The sequence below is a fragment of the Varanus komodoensis genome, unplaced genomic scaffold (assembly GCF_004798865.1).
Source record: "Varanus komodoensis strain SLA01 unplaced genomic scaffold, ASM479886v1 scaffold4, whole genome shotgun sequence".
Classification (NCBI taxonomy): domain Eukaryota; kingdom Metazoa; phylum Chordata; class Lepidosauria; order Squamata; family Varanidae; genus Varanus; species Varanus komodoensis.
This window is the reverse complement of record NW_025335941.1, coordinates 13,967,659-13,988,978: the sequence shown is the minus strand read 5'-3', so window position 1 is coordinate 13,988,978 and position 21,320 is coordinate 13,967,659.

Below are 21,320 nucleotides of genomic sequence, written 5' to 3'. Positions count from 1 at the left end.
TGAGAAAAAAGTGGAGCTAGCTGCAGCTTTAGTTCAAGCATAGTAGACTTTTCTAATAAAGAAATGCAATTGTCTTGGAACATGTTAAAGTTTGTTTTGGTGACATTGGCAGTAACCCCTTCATTAAATAATGGCCAAGCTGAACATTTCCAGTTAATTGTAATCTGTTGACAGTGTGGGTTAGGATAAATAATAGCAAAGGGCAACTCTTTAGGGATCACTTTTTAGGCCACTCAAGTAACCACACATGGAATCATATTTTGAAATATGTGCAATTCACAGTACTAATGGATTGATGGCTTGTGTGCTTGATTTTTATAATGCCCAATAGCCCAGGCTCTCTGAGTGGCTAACAAATGTTAAAATTAAACTAACATTTAAAAGACACACAGAGAGACAAATTAATTTCAAGAAAAAATCCATAACTACAGTTGCACCTGCAGTTGCAATTGCAGCATAGAAGCTGTTGGGAGTGTGAAGGGCGGCTGCTCTTGCAGCACATTCTCAGGACTGAGAGGAGGAGCAGGGGAGGCCTTGGAATGTGGGCCAACTCCAGATGTTGAGACCCAAGAAGCTTATTTCAAGGCCAGACTCCCAGGTGCTCAGGTAGCCTCTGTGAATAACCAAGATGTACAGCTATTGGGAGGGAGCTACTTTCTCTACTCGGATTTTTTTCTTGGTTGTATTAATTTTATTTTATTAATCCTAATACACTTGAGTATTTTTTTCATTTCACCTGAGTTGTACTTGTGGGTTTTTTTTCCTTTTCAGTTTGACTTTTGCTGTTGATTTCAGTGAGGTACCCAGGCAGTGTTCTGCTGCCTCTGATTTTTGCATTTTGTGCCTGGAGCACATGTTGGGTAGGTTGTTGCAGGGAAGGCAGCAGACAAATACACAGAGCCAGCACTAGGTTATAGCTTCGTTGATTAAACCTTACTATGCCATGGAGTGGAGATGGATCCAGCAAGTCTGCTGCTCAAGTCATTCCCCATCCAGCAAGCCTGCATGTTTGGTGGCCCCCAGTGGGGCGGGAGGCTTCCTGGAGACAGAGTGATTATGCTGTGGTGTGTGCCAAGCATGTGTTTCCCGGCTCCCTGGCCATGATGCCAGCATGCCAGCCCCAAGGTATGCTGCAGCTCCATACCCCAGGATCTCTCCATCCCTTCCTGTTTGATCCACCCCTTGTCATCTGCCTCGAAGGCTGAGACATCGCTGCTCAGCAAACTTCTATTGCTGTTATTGCTCTATTGCTGTTATTGCTAAAACACTTTGATATGCAGCAGGTTGAATCCCTTTCCAGCCCCATCAACCAACAGCTGACTGATGTCCGCAGGAAGAAGCAATGCGTCACACCAGCGGTGCCTGTGAGAAGAAGTCACTGGGCCTCCATTCACTGTAAGTGTCTGTAGCACAGCCCAGAGGGAAGACTTCCTTCCTGGCAGTCCTGCCCCCATGAGTGCAGGCGGTGCCACTGCTGGAGGCACCTCCTGAAGCTGTGTGCAAGACAGGCCCAGCCCTTTCATTCACTGTGTTATCAGCCTCTTGGCTATTTGGCCATCTCTTTTCTTGCCACAGCCCCCATGCCACTGTACAAATGGCTCAGTCAAGCTACCTGGGGACTTGAGCTTCCATCCACGTGGCAAGGCGTTTCCTGGCACTCTACTACAGCCTCTTCGGCTTCATTACCACACATGCACAGTTGGAGAAGCAGCTTGTTATTGCAAGTGCCATGAATTGTTACCTGAAGTTTTACAAGATCCATTTCTGCTTCTTGAAAAGGCACTTGGCAGCAGGACACAAAAACAGAGGCCACGGAACAGGAAGGGAGGAAGCATGCATTATTGATACGACATGTGAAGCACACAGCATCGGTGATAGGTAATTATATTTTAGTCAGATCGCTTACCTGTATTACGTTAAATGAAACTGAACATCCTCTTCAGGAGATGATTTGAAGGTAGTTTTTCACTTTATTATACCACAGCAGTGTGTAGTTCTTGCTTCGCCTAATACTTCAGGTGAGTAAAAATAAGATGAGGACTTCACATTTGTTAAATATGTAGAATATTATTTACAAAAGTATCCAAAAATGGAAAGTTCCTATTTCAGGTATGCAAATAGAGCACAGCTTATGTTACCAATCTACTGATGACATGTATAAGAAGGCTTAGAAGAACCAGAGAATTAAAATAGGGAAGAATCATACACTGCTGAAGACCTCTTTGTATCCCAACTTGCAGAATCATCATATTTCTAATATAAAGCAGATGAACCCTGTGCTGCATCTTAAGTTCAGAACTTTGAAGAAATAGCAAAATCTTTTCCACTGCTATTTCAAATATTTACATCATGCCTTTTATTGAGATAGTAAGTCTTCTGCTAAAGCATCACATGCGACATTCTGTTTCCTGTAGAAGCATTTAGCAGTACAATTCAGAAGTGATTTTAAAAATTCATTTTTTTCAAATGAATGGTTCATGAAGGGTTCTATGAGACAGCTGCACTTTTTGACCAGCTAACAGTCACCAAAGTCTCCTGGACAGTGCAGTGGTACAGAGATCAAGACTTCTGCTCATTTGGTTAGTGAAAAGGTTGTGTCAGCTCTGACCACATAACTGAAGAGCCTGCAGTCCTGGCCTGTGTCACCAGAACCTGATTAGAGGAATGGGGAGGAGTCCGTCAGTCACTCTGAACTGTGTTCACTGGGATATCTTGTGCAGGATCAAGCTCAATTAGAGGGGGAAGGATTAGAGGGGAATAGCCTTGGTCAAGAAGGATCCCATCCTCCTGGTCAGATACTCCATCCAACTGTTAACTTTGACTATGTACCAGGTATTAGACATAGCATTTGGGTGGCCCTTTCAGAATCTGGCTCTCAGCTGTTCACTGGACTACCTTTCAGGCTTGGCCCTGGTTTAGGAAGCAAGCTGAGTTGAGGGGAAGTCCACAAACACTTGATTGAACAACCGGGAACCTTCTTCCACAGCACATACAGCACAAAGGCCAGGAGTCACATGCACAGAAAATGGATGCCACCTGTGCAGCATTCACTCATAGCTCAACTTCTGGTGGGTGCCACACAAACATTCAGTGTGCTCAGTGCCAAGCTGGCCTCATGGCAGTGAGAAACTGCCATGGAGGACGACTGACTAGCCACAGTGACGCAGGCATTGGTTACTTCCCGGTTGGATTTCTGTAACGTGCTCTATGTGGGGCTGCCCTTGAAGACAGTCCGGATACTTCAGATGGTGCAAAATAGAGCAGCCAGGTTGCTGACGAGGACTGGGTGTTGTTCTCATATAACCCCAGTCCTCTACCAGCTTCACTGGCTTCCCATTGAAGTCCGGGCTAAATTCAAAGTGCTGGTATCACTTATAAAGCCCTTAACGGCTTGGGACCTGGATACCTAAAGGAACACCTGCGGCCATATTTGCCCTTCCACCCCTTGAGATCTGCAGCAGAGGCAATCCTGCCATGAGAAATATCAGGAAGCAAAGTACCTGGAGGAGGGCTTTCTCTGCAGTGGCACCCCATCTGTGGAATGCGCTCCCCAGAGAGGTCCACCTGGCGCCATCATTATTTGTTTTTTGGAGCCAGGCCAAGACCTTTTTATTCAAACAGTATTTTAATAATTTTTAATATTTATAGATTTGAATTGTGCAGCCAGTGTGTTTCCGGGTTTTAATTGTAATTGTAATTGTAATTGTTTTATTTATTTATTTCTGTGAGCAGTCCCAAGGCTATGTAGCAAGGGGACGGCATATAAAAACTTTAAATAAATAAATAAATAAATAATAAACTGAGCTAGGTCTGGGGAGGTGAGCTGAGAGAATCCAACAGCCCTCAAAGGCCGTTTGTGAGAAATTTCCAAAACTTTTTGCAGACAGAACACCTGTATTTGTGTTGACTTGGATGCTGTTGTATTGCCAGAGTCTGAGATGGATAGAGCTAGTGCACTTCTAGTCATGTTATGGGTACCTTTTAGCTTGTGCAACCTGAGGCCATGGACAAACCGCTTGGAAGACTGAGGCAGCTTGCTCTTTAGGCCCTTGTCCACTCTAGTTTGTAAATTATTTGACAATATTTGAGCTGGGCTGGGTAGTTCCTTCACCTACTGCTTTGTTGACAGATACGGATGCTTCCACAGATTTGAAAGAAGCAGTGGTGAGCACCTTGTTGCAGAAACCAAAATTAGATCCTAAGAATAATAACACAATTATCATTCCATTTTTACAATTTTCCAAATTTTACCATGCATTTCTCCAAACAAAAGAGGTGTACAAAAATGCATATCTTCAGACAGCTGCATCCACAAATGTGCATTTTAAGAAAATGAGGAAAAAATGCTTGCCAAACAAAGCATATAATAAAGTGCCGACAAACATTCGTAAAATGCTTCAAATGCACAAAAATGCTGACACGTTTCAGTGCAGATTTTTTTTTTAAAGATAACAAGCTGGTGCAGCAGGGGAATGGAACATGTTTGTGCTTGAACAAGAATGTAATGTTACAGGAAGTGAAACAGACACATTTATCTATTTCCCAAAATCTTTGTTTAAAATTGGAGCACTGGGCTCTCCCACACTAGAGACATTCAAAAAGAAACTGGAAGTCATCTGAGTGAGATGGTGGAACTTGGTGTCCTGCAACAGCGGGGAGTTGGGCCCAATGGTCTTCATGACCCCTTCCAACTCTACTATTCTATGATTCTATGATGTCTCACCTGCCAGTCACAAATCCACTATATTTCCTCCCGTCCTCTGCTGCCCACAGGAAAGGGATTTTGATGAACTAGCAATTAACATTTTTCATTGAGCTGAGATTACACATTATAGTGGATGAGGGTCCATTCTTTTCCATCAGGAATAAGGAACTTCTGTCAGCCCAAGGACCAAATGCAATTTTGGAGGCATTCCCAGAGGCCACATTGTGATTTTGTGATCTCTCTGTTCAGTATTTCCATCCATGACTGCTCCCAGCCTTCCTGGAATGGTAGTTCCCTACCCTGGATAAAGCTGTGCTCTCTGTTCCTAAATACATTTCTGAGATGTGAATATACAATCAATGAATCTAGGAACCAGTGCAAGACATTGTTCTTTTTAATTCAATTGTCAGCATATCCTAGCAACATTTAGTTAAAAAAATGTCTGAGTTCAGGGGAAGTTACTGCCCTGTACATGCTGGTAAGATAGCATCCTTCACTGGACTGTACCATATGATGCTGCCTTCTATTGACTCTGATCATTGTTGTAAGCCGCCCAGAGGCTTTGGCGAATGGGGCGGCATAAAAATGTTTTAATAAAATAAATAAATAAATCATTGGTCTATCTAATCCAGGAGTGTCTTGTCTGGAAGCAGTGGCACTCAAGGGCCTCATCCAGAGGTGTTTCCAAGACTAGTTTTAGTGCAAATGTAGAAATGCCAATGATTGAGTTAGGACCTTCCACTCTGAAAGCATGTGTTTCACCATAGAGCCAGAACCCATAGCTACCTCCAGTTTGTACCCTCCTTCTGTGTTCCAAGCTCATAAAAATATGAAAGGTAATAAATTACCCCCCTGCAACTGGAACATATCTTCTTAGGGCAAACATTGCTGCCTATTGCTGTACCTGCTTATTGTAAGTTTATTGAATTAGGGAGTAACTAACTAACCAGGGGCATGAACACAGCTAAGTGTGTGAGTGTAGAAAGAGTGGGAGGGATGTTATATTGATATTCACACACTTTTCTTCTGGATCTTCATCTTCAATCAATATTGGTGGAGATGCACTATGTGGTTAAATAACTCCAACATTTGTGGTTATAACTAGTGTCAGTCTGTTTGCTGTGGGCTGTGGATTCTGTGGTAAAAATCACAGTTATCTTCTCTGCTAGCAATTAATTTAATAAGCATTTGTTTTCTACTTTCCCTTTTTATTTTCTGTTACTAACATTTTTTAAGCTGGTATAGGACCTGAGTTTGCTCTCTTTTTATAAAAGCTAGTGAATGGACAGAGCTTTGCCTACCCTGGAGTAGCCTTTAGTTTGTTAGAATGAAGCCTTCAAGCAAAGTTAGCAGCTGTCAAGAATTGGACACATTGTGCCTGCCACACCTGGGTGAAGCTGGCACCCCTAAGTATGGTCCCTTCCCTCTAGCTTCAAATGATATCAACTGTAAAGCTAGATGGTGAAGTCTGCCACCTAGTGACTGGAGGTGGTACTGAAGGCTTCAAGTTCACATCTGATCTCATAAATGCCATGTGTGTTTTATTGATGACAGGCTAACATGTGTATACTGATCCTATGTAAAAGTAATTCCATTGAGTTCAATGGAACCTACCCCAGAGAAATTGCAGATGGGCTTGCAGCCTTAAAATAGGAGAATGAGAGTGGGACAACCAGATCCTGTTATTTAATGTTGTGTGCCCAGTTGCAACAGCTCAGGTTCTGTAAGAAATCAAAATGTTTCACAGTTTCCCCTGATGCACTAACCTGCTCGTCACTCTCAGAACTGCAGAATGAGGCTGCAAATAGGGCTAACCAGAATTTCACCAATTCTTCATTTCCTACCCCCCTCAACCTTCCATTACGGGGCTGGGAAGTCTGCAGAAGGGGGCTGCACTCTACTGAGATCCCTGATTACATGGAAGATGCCTTCTGCTTGAATATACACAGACACCCAGTCCAAGGTAAGAACCGATACACATGGAGACATTTGGGGTGTGGGCAGTGCATTTGCTGCCACCATGTATTACTGGCTCCTGTTCAGGCAAATGCCAGAACACGATTAGTAAGAGATGTGGAATTATCCCAGACAAGGCAGTGTCAAGCTTAAGCACCTTGTCTGACACATTTCATCCAAAGGAGTCATCAGTAATACAAAATCCAGGGTCATGCAAGGTGTCAAAGGAAAGTGAACTGATCAGACTAGGTAGGCAGAGATGCGGAGAACAGGCAGAGCTGAAGAAAGTGTTTACCACCTTCCTTCTTCCTGTGGCAGGAAGCAGCAAGCTCGTGATAAGCCCCACAAGGCAGGCGCAAACTGAACAGGATAAATGCCTCACCCATTTCTTTACAAGCTGGCAGCTAAGAGTTCCAAGGAGACAAAACAGCAAGGAGCAGACTAGCGAGACAGGTAGACCTGCACATGAAAAATGAGCAGCGACAGTAACACAGTGGAATTGGCTTGCAAAGCTCATTTTGTCTCTCCTCTGTCAAAGTAACATGTTTTCAAGTATCTCTCTAGAGGATTCCTTTGTGAGTGTAAGGCCTTGTTAGTGTGTTTATGCATTATATCTTCAGACTACCCAAAAACCAAAGCTCTCTGGACAATGCACAGGTAGCTCAGAAACATAAAATACAAAGGCACAATAAAACATTGATAATGAAATAGCACAAAATAAAACCTGCAACAAGGGTAAAAATGCTACAGCACATAATAAAACAAAAGCAGCAAAGTAGAACAGTGCAAAGCATTATAACAGGGATTTTTTTAAGTACCTGTGAGAATTAAAAGACCTTTGACTGGTGCCATAAACCATAGCAAAGGGACCAGGTAGCCCTCTCTGGATTAATTTCACAGATGGGGAGCCACCACTGAAAAGATTCTTGCTCTAGTAGCCAGGCATCTTGCCTTATTTGTTGGGGGCACCAATACAAAACGTCATTTGAAGATCTTAGTGTCCCCAGACCTAAGTAGATGTGGGAGGAAAAAGTCTTCAGGAAAATTTGCTCTAAGCTCTTTAGAGCATTTGAATGGGGTCTGGAACCAGATTCAGCCAGTACAAATGGAAAACGTTGCCATTATATGTCAACAGATTGGCAATATATGATCATTTTTGTCAGTATCAATTTTCTGAATAAGCAAGGCATAAAACAAAGCAACATTATACTCCCTCGCTGCATATTTAAAAAACAAAATCCACTTTCCAACTTTTTCATAATTGCCTCTTAAGAACACAGAAAAAAAGAAATTTTCTCACTTTCCTCTTATATGACTAAAAGGTAAATAGCAGAGGCTCTGTTAGTTTTTCCCCTAAAAGGGAAGCTGGATATTAGACTGGGGTTTTATTTGCCAAAAGCAAATGTGCCAGATGATGTGATAACAAAAGCAAAAAAAGAAATCTACAAGACAGCAGTTGTCAGAGGTTCCCTTCTCTAGCCAAATGCAGGTGCAAATGCTCTGCTTTTCCTTCTGCATTAGTCTGAACAGGAATCTGGAGCTACTTGCTAACAACATCTGGAATATGCTGTCCGAGCCTGAGACATATCTGCCTTCCCAGTTTTTCTAGTATTAGAGGCAAGATTTTGTCAAACACAGGACAATGCACCCAATACTGATTCAGTTCACAGAACATGATAACCCTCATTCAAGGACTAAATATGGGTTGAGCATGAGTTACTGTATTGTCTGAACCCAGCTGCATTAAGAAGCCATGGCACGTTAACCCCAAACATTAACCAGTGGAGAGAACCTGTGGTTTGTTGTTAGATTGTGATCTATGGGTTACTCACCATGATTGTTACCTTGGCTGGCTTCAGACTATACAATAACCCACATTTCAACAACAGCCCATAATTCAATGACAACCCACACTCGAAGAATAGTAATTAATGTTCTAGTCCTTTCCTATTGTTTCTAGCCCATAACCCAGCAGATTGCCTAAGCCGTTGAAAGGAAATTTGACAGTGAAAGCCCTTCACAATATGTAGACTTCGCATCTGAATGTCTGCCTGCCACATAACAGCACAGAAACTGAAGTCAACAAAATATAGTATGCATTGTTTGACCCATTTCTCCCAAAAGTATCCCATTATTAGTCTTTAAATTATATCTCATATGTATTCAAGTTGTACTTTCAGTGTGAGGAGACTGTCCTCCGAGGAAAACTATTTTATTATTTTCTCTCCCCTTCTAATATTTGGAGGGGAGGAAGGCAGAAGATGAAAGGAATATTCCTTTCCATGATATAGTTCTTAGGTCTAATGTTGCTGGCACAAGGCTGTCAGCTTCAGAACTAGCTATGTAGTTGCCCCAGTAAGAGCAATTTGTTCACAGGCAGTAAGCAGGTACTAAGACTTATGACCTAAGCTTAGATTCCAAAGAAAATGTTTTGGGGGAATATTCTGTGAAACTGTTCTTTTTCTTGCCCTCTACTGTCTTCCACATTGCAGAATTTTCTCTAAATATTCTTGAAGGCATTGTAGAAGATGCAAAAAGGTGGCCAGACTACCAGCACATGGCAGCAATATAAACATACATATATACTTATATCAGAGTGGAATTAAAAAGGAGGCACATTTCTGCCCCACTGCTTTCCACACAGAAATTGTCAAATTTACCTCGTCCCAGAGAAATATGGTAAAATGATTCTCTCTGTGTCTAGGAATGGACAAATCTGTCAAATTGTTCTCAGTGGCACTGTCAGTTCCTTGAGGTCAACCTTCTTTGACTCCATTTCTGTTTGAGCTTTGAATTTGGATTTATTTGTGTCCAGGAAGTATGAATAGGGTAAATCCATTAAAAACTTACTTGAACAAAATTTTCACACATATGAACAACCTGCCCATAAGTAGAATGGAGGATTTCAAAAGGCAATTTGCTCACAGTTGTAATCATGCCATGCCCTGAAAAAGTTGACTTACTAAGAAACCAAGGATTAAATTAAAAATGCTCCAGGAGACTAAAGGGAATGGGGGTTTGGGTCTTCCTGATTGGATGTTGTATTATCAAGCTTCTGTTTTAACGTGGCTAAAAGAATGGATAACTTTAAGAAATAAGAGAATTCTGTATCTCGAAGGGCATGATTTGCAGATGGGTTGGCACGCTTATATGTGGTATGAAAAGTGTAAGGGACATGGTTGTTTCTTTAATCATTATATTAGAAAATAATTAATGTCAGTGTGGGAAAAGTTAAAGATAAAACTGTATACTAAATTACCAAGATGGCTTTCGCCTATGGAAGCTCTTGTATATCCAAATGCACTGAATTTTGATACGATTGTGAGATAGGATGATATTTTGGATAATGATGGAGGACTGAAATTGAATCAAGAAATACAAGAACAAGGAATTAAAATTTCTTGGTGGCAAAAGGTTCAAATGTAATCGAGATATGCTAAAGACTATAGAATGTGGGGCTTTTATAAGGAGTTAACAGCATTTGACCACGTGATTCTTAAATCAGATGAGAAAATGATTAAAAGATTGTATAACTTTCTCCTGGATAGGAGAATGGAAGATGAACAGGTTAAGGACATTATGATAATGTGGGCATGAAATTTTGGATATAATATTGAGTTAGAGAAATGGCAAAAACTGTGGGAAAGAAATATTAAAGTAACATTAGCAACCTCATACAAAGAAAACCTGTATAAAATGTTTTACAGATGGCATTTGTCGCCAAATAGGTTAGCTAAGATGTTTCCAAAAATATCAAATGGATGTTGGAAATGTAAACACAAACCGGGTACTTTTTATCATATGTGGTAGACCTGTGATAAGGCAAAAAAGTATTGGATTAAAATACACAAATGGCTTGAGGAAATTTTACAAAAACCTCTAACATTTAAACCTGAAGTTTTCTTATTAGACATTGTATCTGATGGTGTTGGTAAACAAGCAATGTATTTGATTCTACATGTAACTACTGCAGCGAGGATTGCATTGCTCAACATTGGAAGAATGAAGAGCCACCTACCGATGAACTGATTCTAAAAAAGATCTTGGACTGTGCCGAAATGGACAGATTGACTTTGTCTCTGAAGGAGAAAGAAGATACAGACTTCAGTCAAACCTGGGACTCTTTTTATTATTGGCTAGAGAAATGGGACTATGCATAGATTTAAATATGTTTATAGTTTAACATAAAAAGAAAAAATGTGGGAGGCTGACCCAGTAGGTCTGATGTTTTTGATGATTGATGACTTTTTAGTTCCTTTTTTGTTAGGTCTATTAAGAATAAAACTTATTCAAAAAAAAAAGTTGACTTACTGTCCTCACTATAGCATACCTATTTGTGCAAATAGTTGTGATAATTGTTGAACTTCCACTAAGCAGTAGTCATAAATACAATATTTCAGAATCAAACCGAAGCATATGAGGATGCAAACTGAAACTAGTAATAATTTGGAATGAAAGTGCCAAAGTATTTTTTTCAAACATAATATAATGGTGGGACAGAGACTTATTAAGGGAAATATACTTGCTACTCAGGAGTACAGCTCTATATTTACTTAATTCCTCAAGTTCTAGATCTAGGATAGAATACAGCAGAAAACTTCTCTGAACTGATGCCCATGGCTTCCTTTGCTGCTGAGACTAGCTCCACAGTTAAGCCTGTTTTTGTCCTTTGATGGTTCCAGTTTCAGAATCACCTGATGATAATTGTACACAGATAGGATTAATTGGCTTACTCCAGATAGAAATGGAGATTTGCCATGTAAGGAACAGAAACTACAGCATGGAAGGGGGAACGTTCTTCTGATGCGCCCATTGTTTTGAGCAGAAGTCCTTTGCCACATCAAAGTGTGCACTGCACAATACCATGCCATGTTTGTAAATCGGCTTCCTAATTCAGTGCCTGTCCTGTACTGCTGCTAATCTAGAGTCAAACAATGTGCTTATTATTATCCCATTACATAGGATAATAAGAGAGACTAATTATCTCAACTGCCAGCCAGGTGCTAGCAGTAAGTCTTCCTATGCCAAGTACCATGTGGTAAAACAGCTAGACTTTTTCATGAGCTCAGACTGTAGCCTGTCAAGCGCTGGCTGTGGGAGCATCGTTTTGTTAAAATGCTGCAGCACCCCAGTAAACACAGTAAAGTGGAGGTGTGCAAGGCTGTTGTACACAAAGGCACAGTGTAATGACAGGTGACTGGATATGTTGCCAATGGGTGCATTTGAAATGTAAATAGTTTCCGGTGATAACATGCACCCTTCTACCATCAGCCTGTCAAGACAATCCATCAAATATGGGTCAACCCAGGCATCATGGCAGTACCTTTAAACATCCAGCACAGCGATGGAAGAGGCACTCCCTTCGCACAGTTCCCTCGCTGCTTCAACCACTCATTGTTCTCCATGTCAGAGTGAAAAATCCACTTGATACAGCATTTGCTAGAAAATGGCGGGTAGGGCGGGAGAGACTGATGGAGGCTTTGTACGTGGCATGAAATGGGCGACTCATTTCTTTCTGCTTCAAAACTTGTAAATGGATAGAGGATCCATGGATGTGTCAGGCAACATCAGTGTATAAGATGCTGCCTGGCTACTCATCAGCTCCAGACAGCCTTACCTATCAGGGATGGTGGTATTTGCAGTCCAGCAACATTTGGAGGGCCACAGGTCCTTCCCAAACCATGCTTTTAAAGGTAGAGGTGCAAGCTCTGCATGGATACCTGGCAATGACAGTCAATCTCTTTAAATAGTTAATTTTGTCCCCAAAGTAAATGCATGCATAACTTCTGCCACTGAATCCTCTTTTGATAGTCAGCATTTCATTAGGTTCTGTCTGCCATGGGTACCAATTTATTTTCTAGGCCTGTTTTCTGCCCTGTATCCAAACTCTGGAATCATTCCAAACCAAAATAGTCAGCTGAGGTGGAGTTCTAAGAGTGATAGTTCTGCAGATTTGAAGGTTTTTGGCATATATATAAATATGTATGTCCATATTCCAGGAGCTGACCTTAAGCCACACCAATATTACTTGCCAGATGTTGCACTGAAATCTGTGGCTCAACTGGCCATGAAAGGCAAAATCAAATAAGTAATTCCTTAAAGATCACAGAGATGGTGCAGAGTCTTGTTTTTTCATCTTAGTTCACCTGGAAAATCATTTCAAAACAGTGCAGTTCAGTTACAATGAAATTCCCAACTTTTCATAACAAAAACAAAGCACAGTGGCTTTGTAATTTCTTCAGCATGGAGCTTGAGTCTGATGACCTTGTATCTCCCTCTGAGAGGGAAAGAAAAGGAAGGGGGACACATCAAACATTCTTCTCTGATGTGCTAACATGCCATGTGGAGGGATGTTAGTTTGCAAGACAGGAGAATTCAACAATATGATTATTTCTCTTGCACCTGAAGTCAAAAGTGGTGCCGTCCAGAATGCCAGCCTCTCCTTCATAATCTGTAGGCCAGGGAGCTTTCCTTAATCTGGTAGCCTCCCTATGTACCTCATCCCTCTGAGCCCCAGGGCTGATGGGAACCACAGTCCGGACACATCCAGAGGGCACTAAGCTTGGGGAATATTAGCACATACACTTGTGATTAGCCTGCATACACAATCTCTGCTGTACTTCCTATATTCCACATTCAAGCTTTGGTAGAAAAGTATCACAATATTTTTAAAAGATGGGTGATCTGCTACCATAAATGAATGAGTGACTTGACAGGAGTGTCACAGTATGGTTTACTACTTCGTGGCCTTGAAGAAATATGTGTTCCTATAGGCAGCCTTAAGCTTGCAATCCTATATTCATGTAAGTGGGAGGAGACCTCACTGAACTCAGGTGGATATAAAGCAGTTATGTGCCAGATTGCAATTTACCTCACTAATTCCATAGATGGTGACAAATCATTAAACTATAGGTGAAATGCCTCATAAATGAATCACTCGGTTGCCTTGCAGCAACATAACATTTCCTTTGCATGCCCAAGATCCCACTTCCAATCCCTGGTATCTCTCACTAGGGTTTAGAAAGACACCTTCCCCTATCTAAAACTTCAGAGAGCAGCTGCTGCCAGTCAGAGTGGGCATAGATAATTCTGAGCCAGAGGCTCCATTGACCTGCCTCTGCACAAGACAGCTCTTAAGTCTCTTTGCCTAGCTCAGTACTAATTTCAGCAGCAGCCAGTGCAAAGATTAGTTTGGAAAGAATCATTTCTAGATTATACTGATTACAAAGGCAGATTTGCAAGGTTTGCCCTAGTTTCTCACACCATGGATTTTAGCCACTGGTCTCTTGGTTCTGAAGGGGGGAAAATGAGAGGAAGGGGTTTCAATTATTTCCTTTTTGTGGGGGGTTAGAAAGGTTCTTGTAAATGACTGATGCAAATGCTGGAAACCCAGTTAAAACAACTGGATAACAGATGGCAAAAGGAAAGTGGTTTACAGTAAAGTGTTACAGAGCAAAAGATCATTTACAAGAAGCAATTACAGAAAGAGCCCTAAGCATCCAAGATCCCATAAAAGGGTAGCTAGGGTGGGCGCACTGCTTTAATGGCATATATATATATATATATATATATATATAGCAAAAATAAAGCCTTTAATTTTATTTTTTTTCCATTTTGAGATTCCCCCCACAACAATCTTTTCAGATTATAAGAGTGCCCATACTAACCCCACCCCCAGCTTTTGATGGCTGTAATTGCAAAAGTTGATGCATTCATGTGCTCGTCATGCTGTCCCTGGACACTGACTTGGCAGTGGGGAAAGTCGAATTCATGTTCTTTATGGTCTTGTTGCTAAACAAAGCACTGAGACGTGCGTTGTATAAAAGGGGAGCACTGCTTTAAAAACACACATGCTAAATAATGCTTTTAAAAATGGGCTGTTTTGCTGGCATCTGTTTTTTAAAATGTTAAAAAAGAAAAAAGACTGTGCAAGCACTTCCACGGTTTGAGATACTATATGGCTGACTTGGCAATGATGCCATACAACCCACTGACTCCTTGCTTTCAAGGATCTTATTTCCCTTGAGGTTATGGGTCACTCAAATACCAAGAAATATGAAGCCTTACAAAGAGATGTAAATACTTATTACAGCTTAAACCGCTAAGGCAACAGACTTTCTTTGATGTCATAGCAGGGAGAAATTGAGCTGCAGAGTTTTGAGGGTGGCGGTGGTCATAGTGGTTGCTGAGTGTGTTTTGCTTTTTAGCATTTGGATCATTTTTCAGCCCTCCAGTCTAATTCCTTATGGGCAGATAAAGGTGCTGTTGTTTTCCAGAAAAAGTTGTAGGAGCTTGTAAAATAACAGGCTTGGTGGGAGAGCCGTCATCAGCAGAATGAATGCTGCTAGACTACTGTCGATATGCTGTAATGCTGAAGGGGTGTCTAGCATTGTGCTTTTGGTTTCCTCCCATCTGCCAGACGCAGCCAGTGTTCTCCAACTGTAGCTGTTCCTCCATATGCTCTGCTGAACATGTCTGAAAACAGTAAATACTTAAGATCCCAAAGAGACACTCCCTTTGAAGGCCCAAGAGAGTCTGTTGCTATGATTGTTAGCAGTATTTTACTCCCGCTAAAATGTTATGGTTATGAACACAGGCCTACATAGGATAAATTTTGGAAGAGATGAGGTGAACTCCAGTGCACGAAACCTTGTGTCAGTCCATGTGCACTGCCTGGAGATGGTGGGACTCTTCTCTTCTCTTCTCTTCTCTTCTCTTCTCTTCTCTTCTCTTCTCTCCTGTGGCAGACTAAAGCAGCCAACCCTCTCCCCAGGCATGGGCTATGGTCTCAATACCCATGGCTACAGCATCAGTGCCATACCCTTTGTTGTATCTCCTACTTCCATGTTAGGAATAGCTGACAGGCTAACCATAAAGTGGCAATCCAGTGTCATGCAGCATATCAAGCACTCAGTTTGAAAATGAGACACCCACATTCAAATTCTTGTTTAGCTCTGAAGTTCATTCAGTACACTGCTATCTCTCTGAAAAAAAATCCCATGGTGTCTGCTGCTTTCTCACTGAAAATGAATGAACCCTGCTTTCTGGCAGACTTTAATTCAATATGAAAATGCATACTGGGAATAATTACTTAGGCATACCTTCTTGTGAGATAAGGTCTGTCATGTTCTAGAACTTTGGTTGATTTCCAGAGAACTAGATGGGGCATTTTTGGAAGAAATATGTTCACTACACAAACTTTATGGATAAGAGTCATGTTGTGGTCATTTCATCCTTAAAGAAAGTACAATGAGAAAAATGTTGGTTCAAATATTCAGGCCAAAGAAGTAAACCACATATATGAAGGAAGGATTGTTCTGTAGTCAGTAGTTGGAATTCCTTTGACCTGGGCATTTATGCTGGCTAATTTCCAATGATTCTCCTTGTATAAACTGTCATGCTGCAGTTGATGAACAATTATTTAGAGTTAAACACTCTCATTTATTATATAGATGGTTTACACAGAGCCTGCCAGATGAGACTTGGGTGACACACTGGGTATGTTCTTACCTGTCTTATTCAGCATAGTAGCCCCTAATGTGGGTTACATTAACCATTCATTCCTTTTCAGCAGAAACCCCATTCTATTATCCTGCTCTGTAGGACACGGAGGGCCCTGTTCTGGAGTTTTTCTTTTACATTGTTCTGTAGGGAAATCCCTTATGTTCTGTGTTCCTCCCCCATACATATTTGAGCCAACTTCACTGGACAGCCTCCATCCATCTAGTGTACACTCCTATACTGCCATGTATGTATTACAAAAAAGAAGGCACATATTTGCATAACATTTGCATATGAGACTGTATGTAATTTATACATGATTACTAAAGTTGAACAGAAATCTGAAATGTCTTAACCTAGCAGGAAAGACTATGACTCAGTGAACCATGTGCCCTCTCAGTCTGCTATTCAGCTGCTCACTGTTGATCGGCAACTTCAAGCTACCCCCCCCCCTTTCCTTTCTAATGATTCTTTATCTTTAGCTTAGATTTGACTGGACAACCCTTCAAATAGAAGATGCCAGCAGACACAGGACCCTTCAAACAGAGAAATGTCCTTTCCAAAGTGTCACACGTGACCACCTTAAAATTGTTCTTAGTCAATGGCTGATAACATGTAAAACTATACAATCAATCAAAACAAAAGCAGTATTCCCAATTGAAATTTTAAATCAGCAAGTCAGTCCTTCTGTGTCCAATGGTCTACAAGCCCAACCACAACAGGAAGATACCCAGTAATAGCATCATGACTCTGAGTCGTGAGAAAGCTCATGTAGCAAGCCGTCCTTCAGAGATATGTGTTGGTGGTCACCAAAACAAAGCAGAAACAAAAACAAAAACTTGAAGACCAAACCCATCCCACCAAAATGTAAAACAAGTCTATGAATATATTAGAGTTGAGGAGGCACATTTTAGGCTTTGTCCAATTGTGTTCGTTTGGGTAAACCACTTCTTAAGTCAAATGGGTGATTTCCTGGCTATGTCCCAAATGGTTAATTAATATTATTCAGTAGCTATTACTTGTCAGCTGCTTATTTAATTCACTCTTTATTGCTTGGGAAAAAGCTTTAAAAACCACTACAGCAAAGGGTGATCCTATCTATTGTATAAATCAGGTAACCACATTTTGAACAGTTGTTCATGGTATGCTGGCCTCTTGCTCCCTACTCTTCAGATTCCTAGATGCAGCTGTTAATATTTTCTCACCCATCTACATAGCCAAGACCACTAGGGCTTATTATTGTTGTGGTTGTCAAGCAAATCATATCTGCTAGTGAAAGACAAAGTGCAGAAATCTGCTGGCTTTAGCAAATACTCTCACCAGGGAACTTACACAAACCCTCTTCATAGTTTGATTTCATTTTTCTCCAGAAGGTTGCCTTTCAGCTGGATGAACTCTTCAGAGGCCTCCCTCATTGCACATGAAATAAAACAGCATATTTTAGGGAGAGGGTACATTATAGTGAGCTGTGTTGCTTAGGAATTTATAACAAGCAATGCAGGTTTCTGCTTCTCTCTCTTTTCCTTCCATGTCAACTCTACTTGCAGAATTTTCAAGTGACTAAAAATATACCATGTTGTGGTGAAGAGCAAAATTAACGTGACTCTATACTTTGCTTCATTTTTTTATCAGTCCTGTAGCCCAAGTGGAAAGGTGGTGTCATAGTCTTTCTGACTCACTCAATAGCACTTTTTATTGTTGTTATTGTTATTGGCTTCAACCCTTGATTTCTCTGAATCTAGAAATGTTCTCCCGAAGGCCCATAGGGAAAATTTGAAGGTATGCAGCAATAAAATAATGGCCTACTCAAGATGTTCCAAGTTCATAAATATGTTTTGACCAACACAATAGTTTTTCAGCATGTAACATATCCCTTGAAAAATATAATTGTTAGCCAAAAGTCTGTTCAATGTGGAAAGTAAATCATTTGGAATTTAGTATTCCAGAGACTACATTAACATAGCTAAAAGGAAATATACCTTGTAGCTAGACATATGGACCAGTTTTGTATCCAAACTATCTTGTATGGTCTGCATATTTTGAGGATTCTTTAATTTAGCTTAAAGACAATGCTAGGTTCTGGAAGAATAAAATCCATCTCTAAAATCTCTTACCAGAAAAGAGACATGGATAAATATAATATATGTAGCTTTATGGAAAGATAAAAGAAGCACTTCTGAAGTTTTCTTGCTGAGTCATGTACACTTATTATTTATTTTATTTATTACAATTATTCATATGCCCTCTTTGATGATAATCTTACCAAGATGGCACTGCATTCTGTAACTATGAGATAAGCATAAAGCAAGAACTAAGAGTACACAAATAGCAGAAAATTCAGGCTCCAAACTATACATTAAGCATATTCTCCTATGGAATTCCAAGCATGCCCAGCCCAGTACCTTAAGTCACATCTTTAACACATGCACGCACACACACACACACACACACACACACACACACACACGCATATATATATATTATTATTATTGTTATTAAGGCATTCGGTATTTAGAAGATGGATGGGCATTTGACAGATGGGCATCTCTGAGGTGTAGGTATGTGTTCTTGGGGCAAATGTATAATCCATGCCATATAAAACACACGCAGTACAGTTCATTCCAGGAAGGGAGCCAAGCCACAGACTGCAGCACCATGCTACGCTTTATGTAATCAAAGGATTAAGCATTTAGTATATCTGTATCTCCATGAGCAACAACTCACACCTTTATTCTGTGCATAGACACATCACACAGACATGCTCTTGATAATTTTGTCACGGTAAAGGCACTTCAGGACATATGGACATGCGATCACGGCCATCTTCCCCACGCACAATCAGACCTTTTCATGGGCACTGATGATGCACTGAACACACTGTCATACCACACACATACTATTGCTCCCTCTCTCTCTTACACTGACATAGAAACACACATGGAGAGAGACTGAGACCTGACTAAAGTGTAGCGTGTCCTATCAGCGGAGACCCCTTTCAGGCATTAGTGTGTGGACAGAGTACATGTACACAGTGGAAGGCTAGTGGGCTCCCCTCTCCATGCAGTCATTGAACCAAACTCTACACCTCCCATCTTTCTCTGATGTCTGTTCATTCAGCAGACAAGCTTGACAATTGGCCAAGGTTCCAGAACCAAGCAATCTCAACTGTCTCAACTGTACTTGTATTATACCCATCGAACATCTGATAACACGCACTCCATTTTATAGCATCTATTTAACCCGCCCCCACACACACATTGCTATGGAATCCTTTTTATGATGGGCAGTGTACAGGTGTCAAAAATAAAAGTAAACCCCAGCCCAACTGTAAACCCCTCAGGTGTGCACTATAGGATTTACTATGGAAAGGATACTCAGCAGTAGCTAGTTGAGCAATATCTAAAGCATGGGGAATGGACTGCTCACAGCAGCATCACTGTTCTGCTTCACTTACACCATCTTCCTGCTCCTCCAGCCACTGACACTGCTGAGAGTGGTGAGGAGTTGCAGTCTGTCCAGGTACCCCAAAGGAAGTATCTGGGAACATCTTGTGCAATATGGTCTAGGTTGCTCTAGGGCTCACCCCAGAGGCCAGCTATTTTCTTTTATGACCACTGAAAAACCTGGAAAGGGAAACAGCTGGAGCATCAAGCATAAGAGGCCTAGGGACTGGCCAGTTCACAGAATGATCCCTGTTCTGCTTTAGTCACCACTGCTGCCAGGAAGAACCAGGGTGCAGACGTTTGAATCCTTGTGATAAAGGGTTTTATTTTGTTTTGGTTTTTAAATACCAAATCACCTTTAATCTGGTTCATCCAAAACATGCCAGGTTATTGGAATGGCCGCCAGACACAGGAATATTTGGTGAATCAGGATTTGGAAGTGGCCGTAACACTTTTTTCATGATTGTCCACAATGGCAGGTTGATTTATCTTCTGACCTTGGCCGACCCATACACATTCTTAAGAACATAAGAAAAGCGGTGCTGGACCAGACCAAAATCCATCTAGTTCAGCATTACATACACACAGAGACAAGCCAGCTGCCCACAGGATCCCTCAAGCAGGATGGGTGCAAGACTTCCTCCTGCCCAGTGTCCTCAGCAACTGGTCTATGCAGGCATGCCACCTCTGGTAGGTGGTAGCACAGAGCCAGCAAGGCTAGTAGCCACTGATAGCTTCCTCCCTCATCAATGTGTCCAATCCCTTTTTAAAGCCATCCATACTGACAGCCATCACCACTTCCCATGGCAGCAAATGCCAGTTTAACTAAATGCGGAGTGAAGAAGTGCTTTCTTCTAGCTCTCCTAACCCACCCACCAATCAACTTCACGGGATGACCCCAGGTTGCAGTGTTATGGGAGAGTGAGAAAAATACCTCCCTCTCTACTTTCTTCACACCATGTATTATTTTAAACACCTCTATCATGTCCCCCACTTACTTGCCTTTTCTCATAGGGGAACTACTCTAGCCTCCTGATCATTTTTGTTGCCCTTCTCTGTATATTTTCCATCTCAGTCATGTCCTTTTTCAGGTAAGGCAACCAGAACTAAACACAATATTCTTGCTAACAAAATACTGATGTCTGAAAGCCGATCGATATGTACTTTTTCAATATGTTTAAAGTATTGATTTGTAAGCAAATAGAAGGATGATTTTTAATGTGTAAGTCTAAAAAGCTGTAACCATGTTATTCAAAAACACACACCTGGCTTTAATTGAGATGATCCAAACTTCAAAAAGGCAGAAGCTAATTTAAAAAATACCTCATTGCTTAACATTGAGTCACTTGGGTATACAGTTTCTTCATTGCTAGTTGAAGATCAGGAAATTTATCAGTGGGAAAGTCCACCATTCTGTATCAACCACCAAGGATTAAAATGTTTTTGCCTTCCAGTACAAGTGCACCTACAGGTTATATAGAAGTAGTAAATGCCTTGAGATTGTTTTGGATTTCCACATTCCATCAATTAAAACACCTTTTAAACTTCATCTCTATCTCTGTCTGAAATGAAGATCTCAGGGACATAATCTGCACCATCACAAATGCTGTCTCTCACCAGTCATTTAGTCTGAAGAGGGTGTAATTTACATCAGATGATGATAACTTATGCATTCAACAACTCAGTGGTCTACAATTGCCACGCTCCTTTAAGTA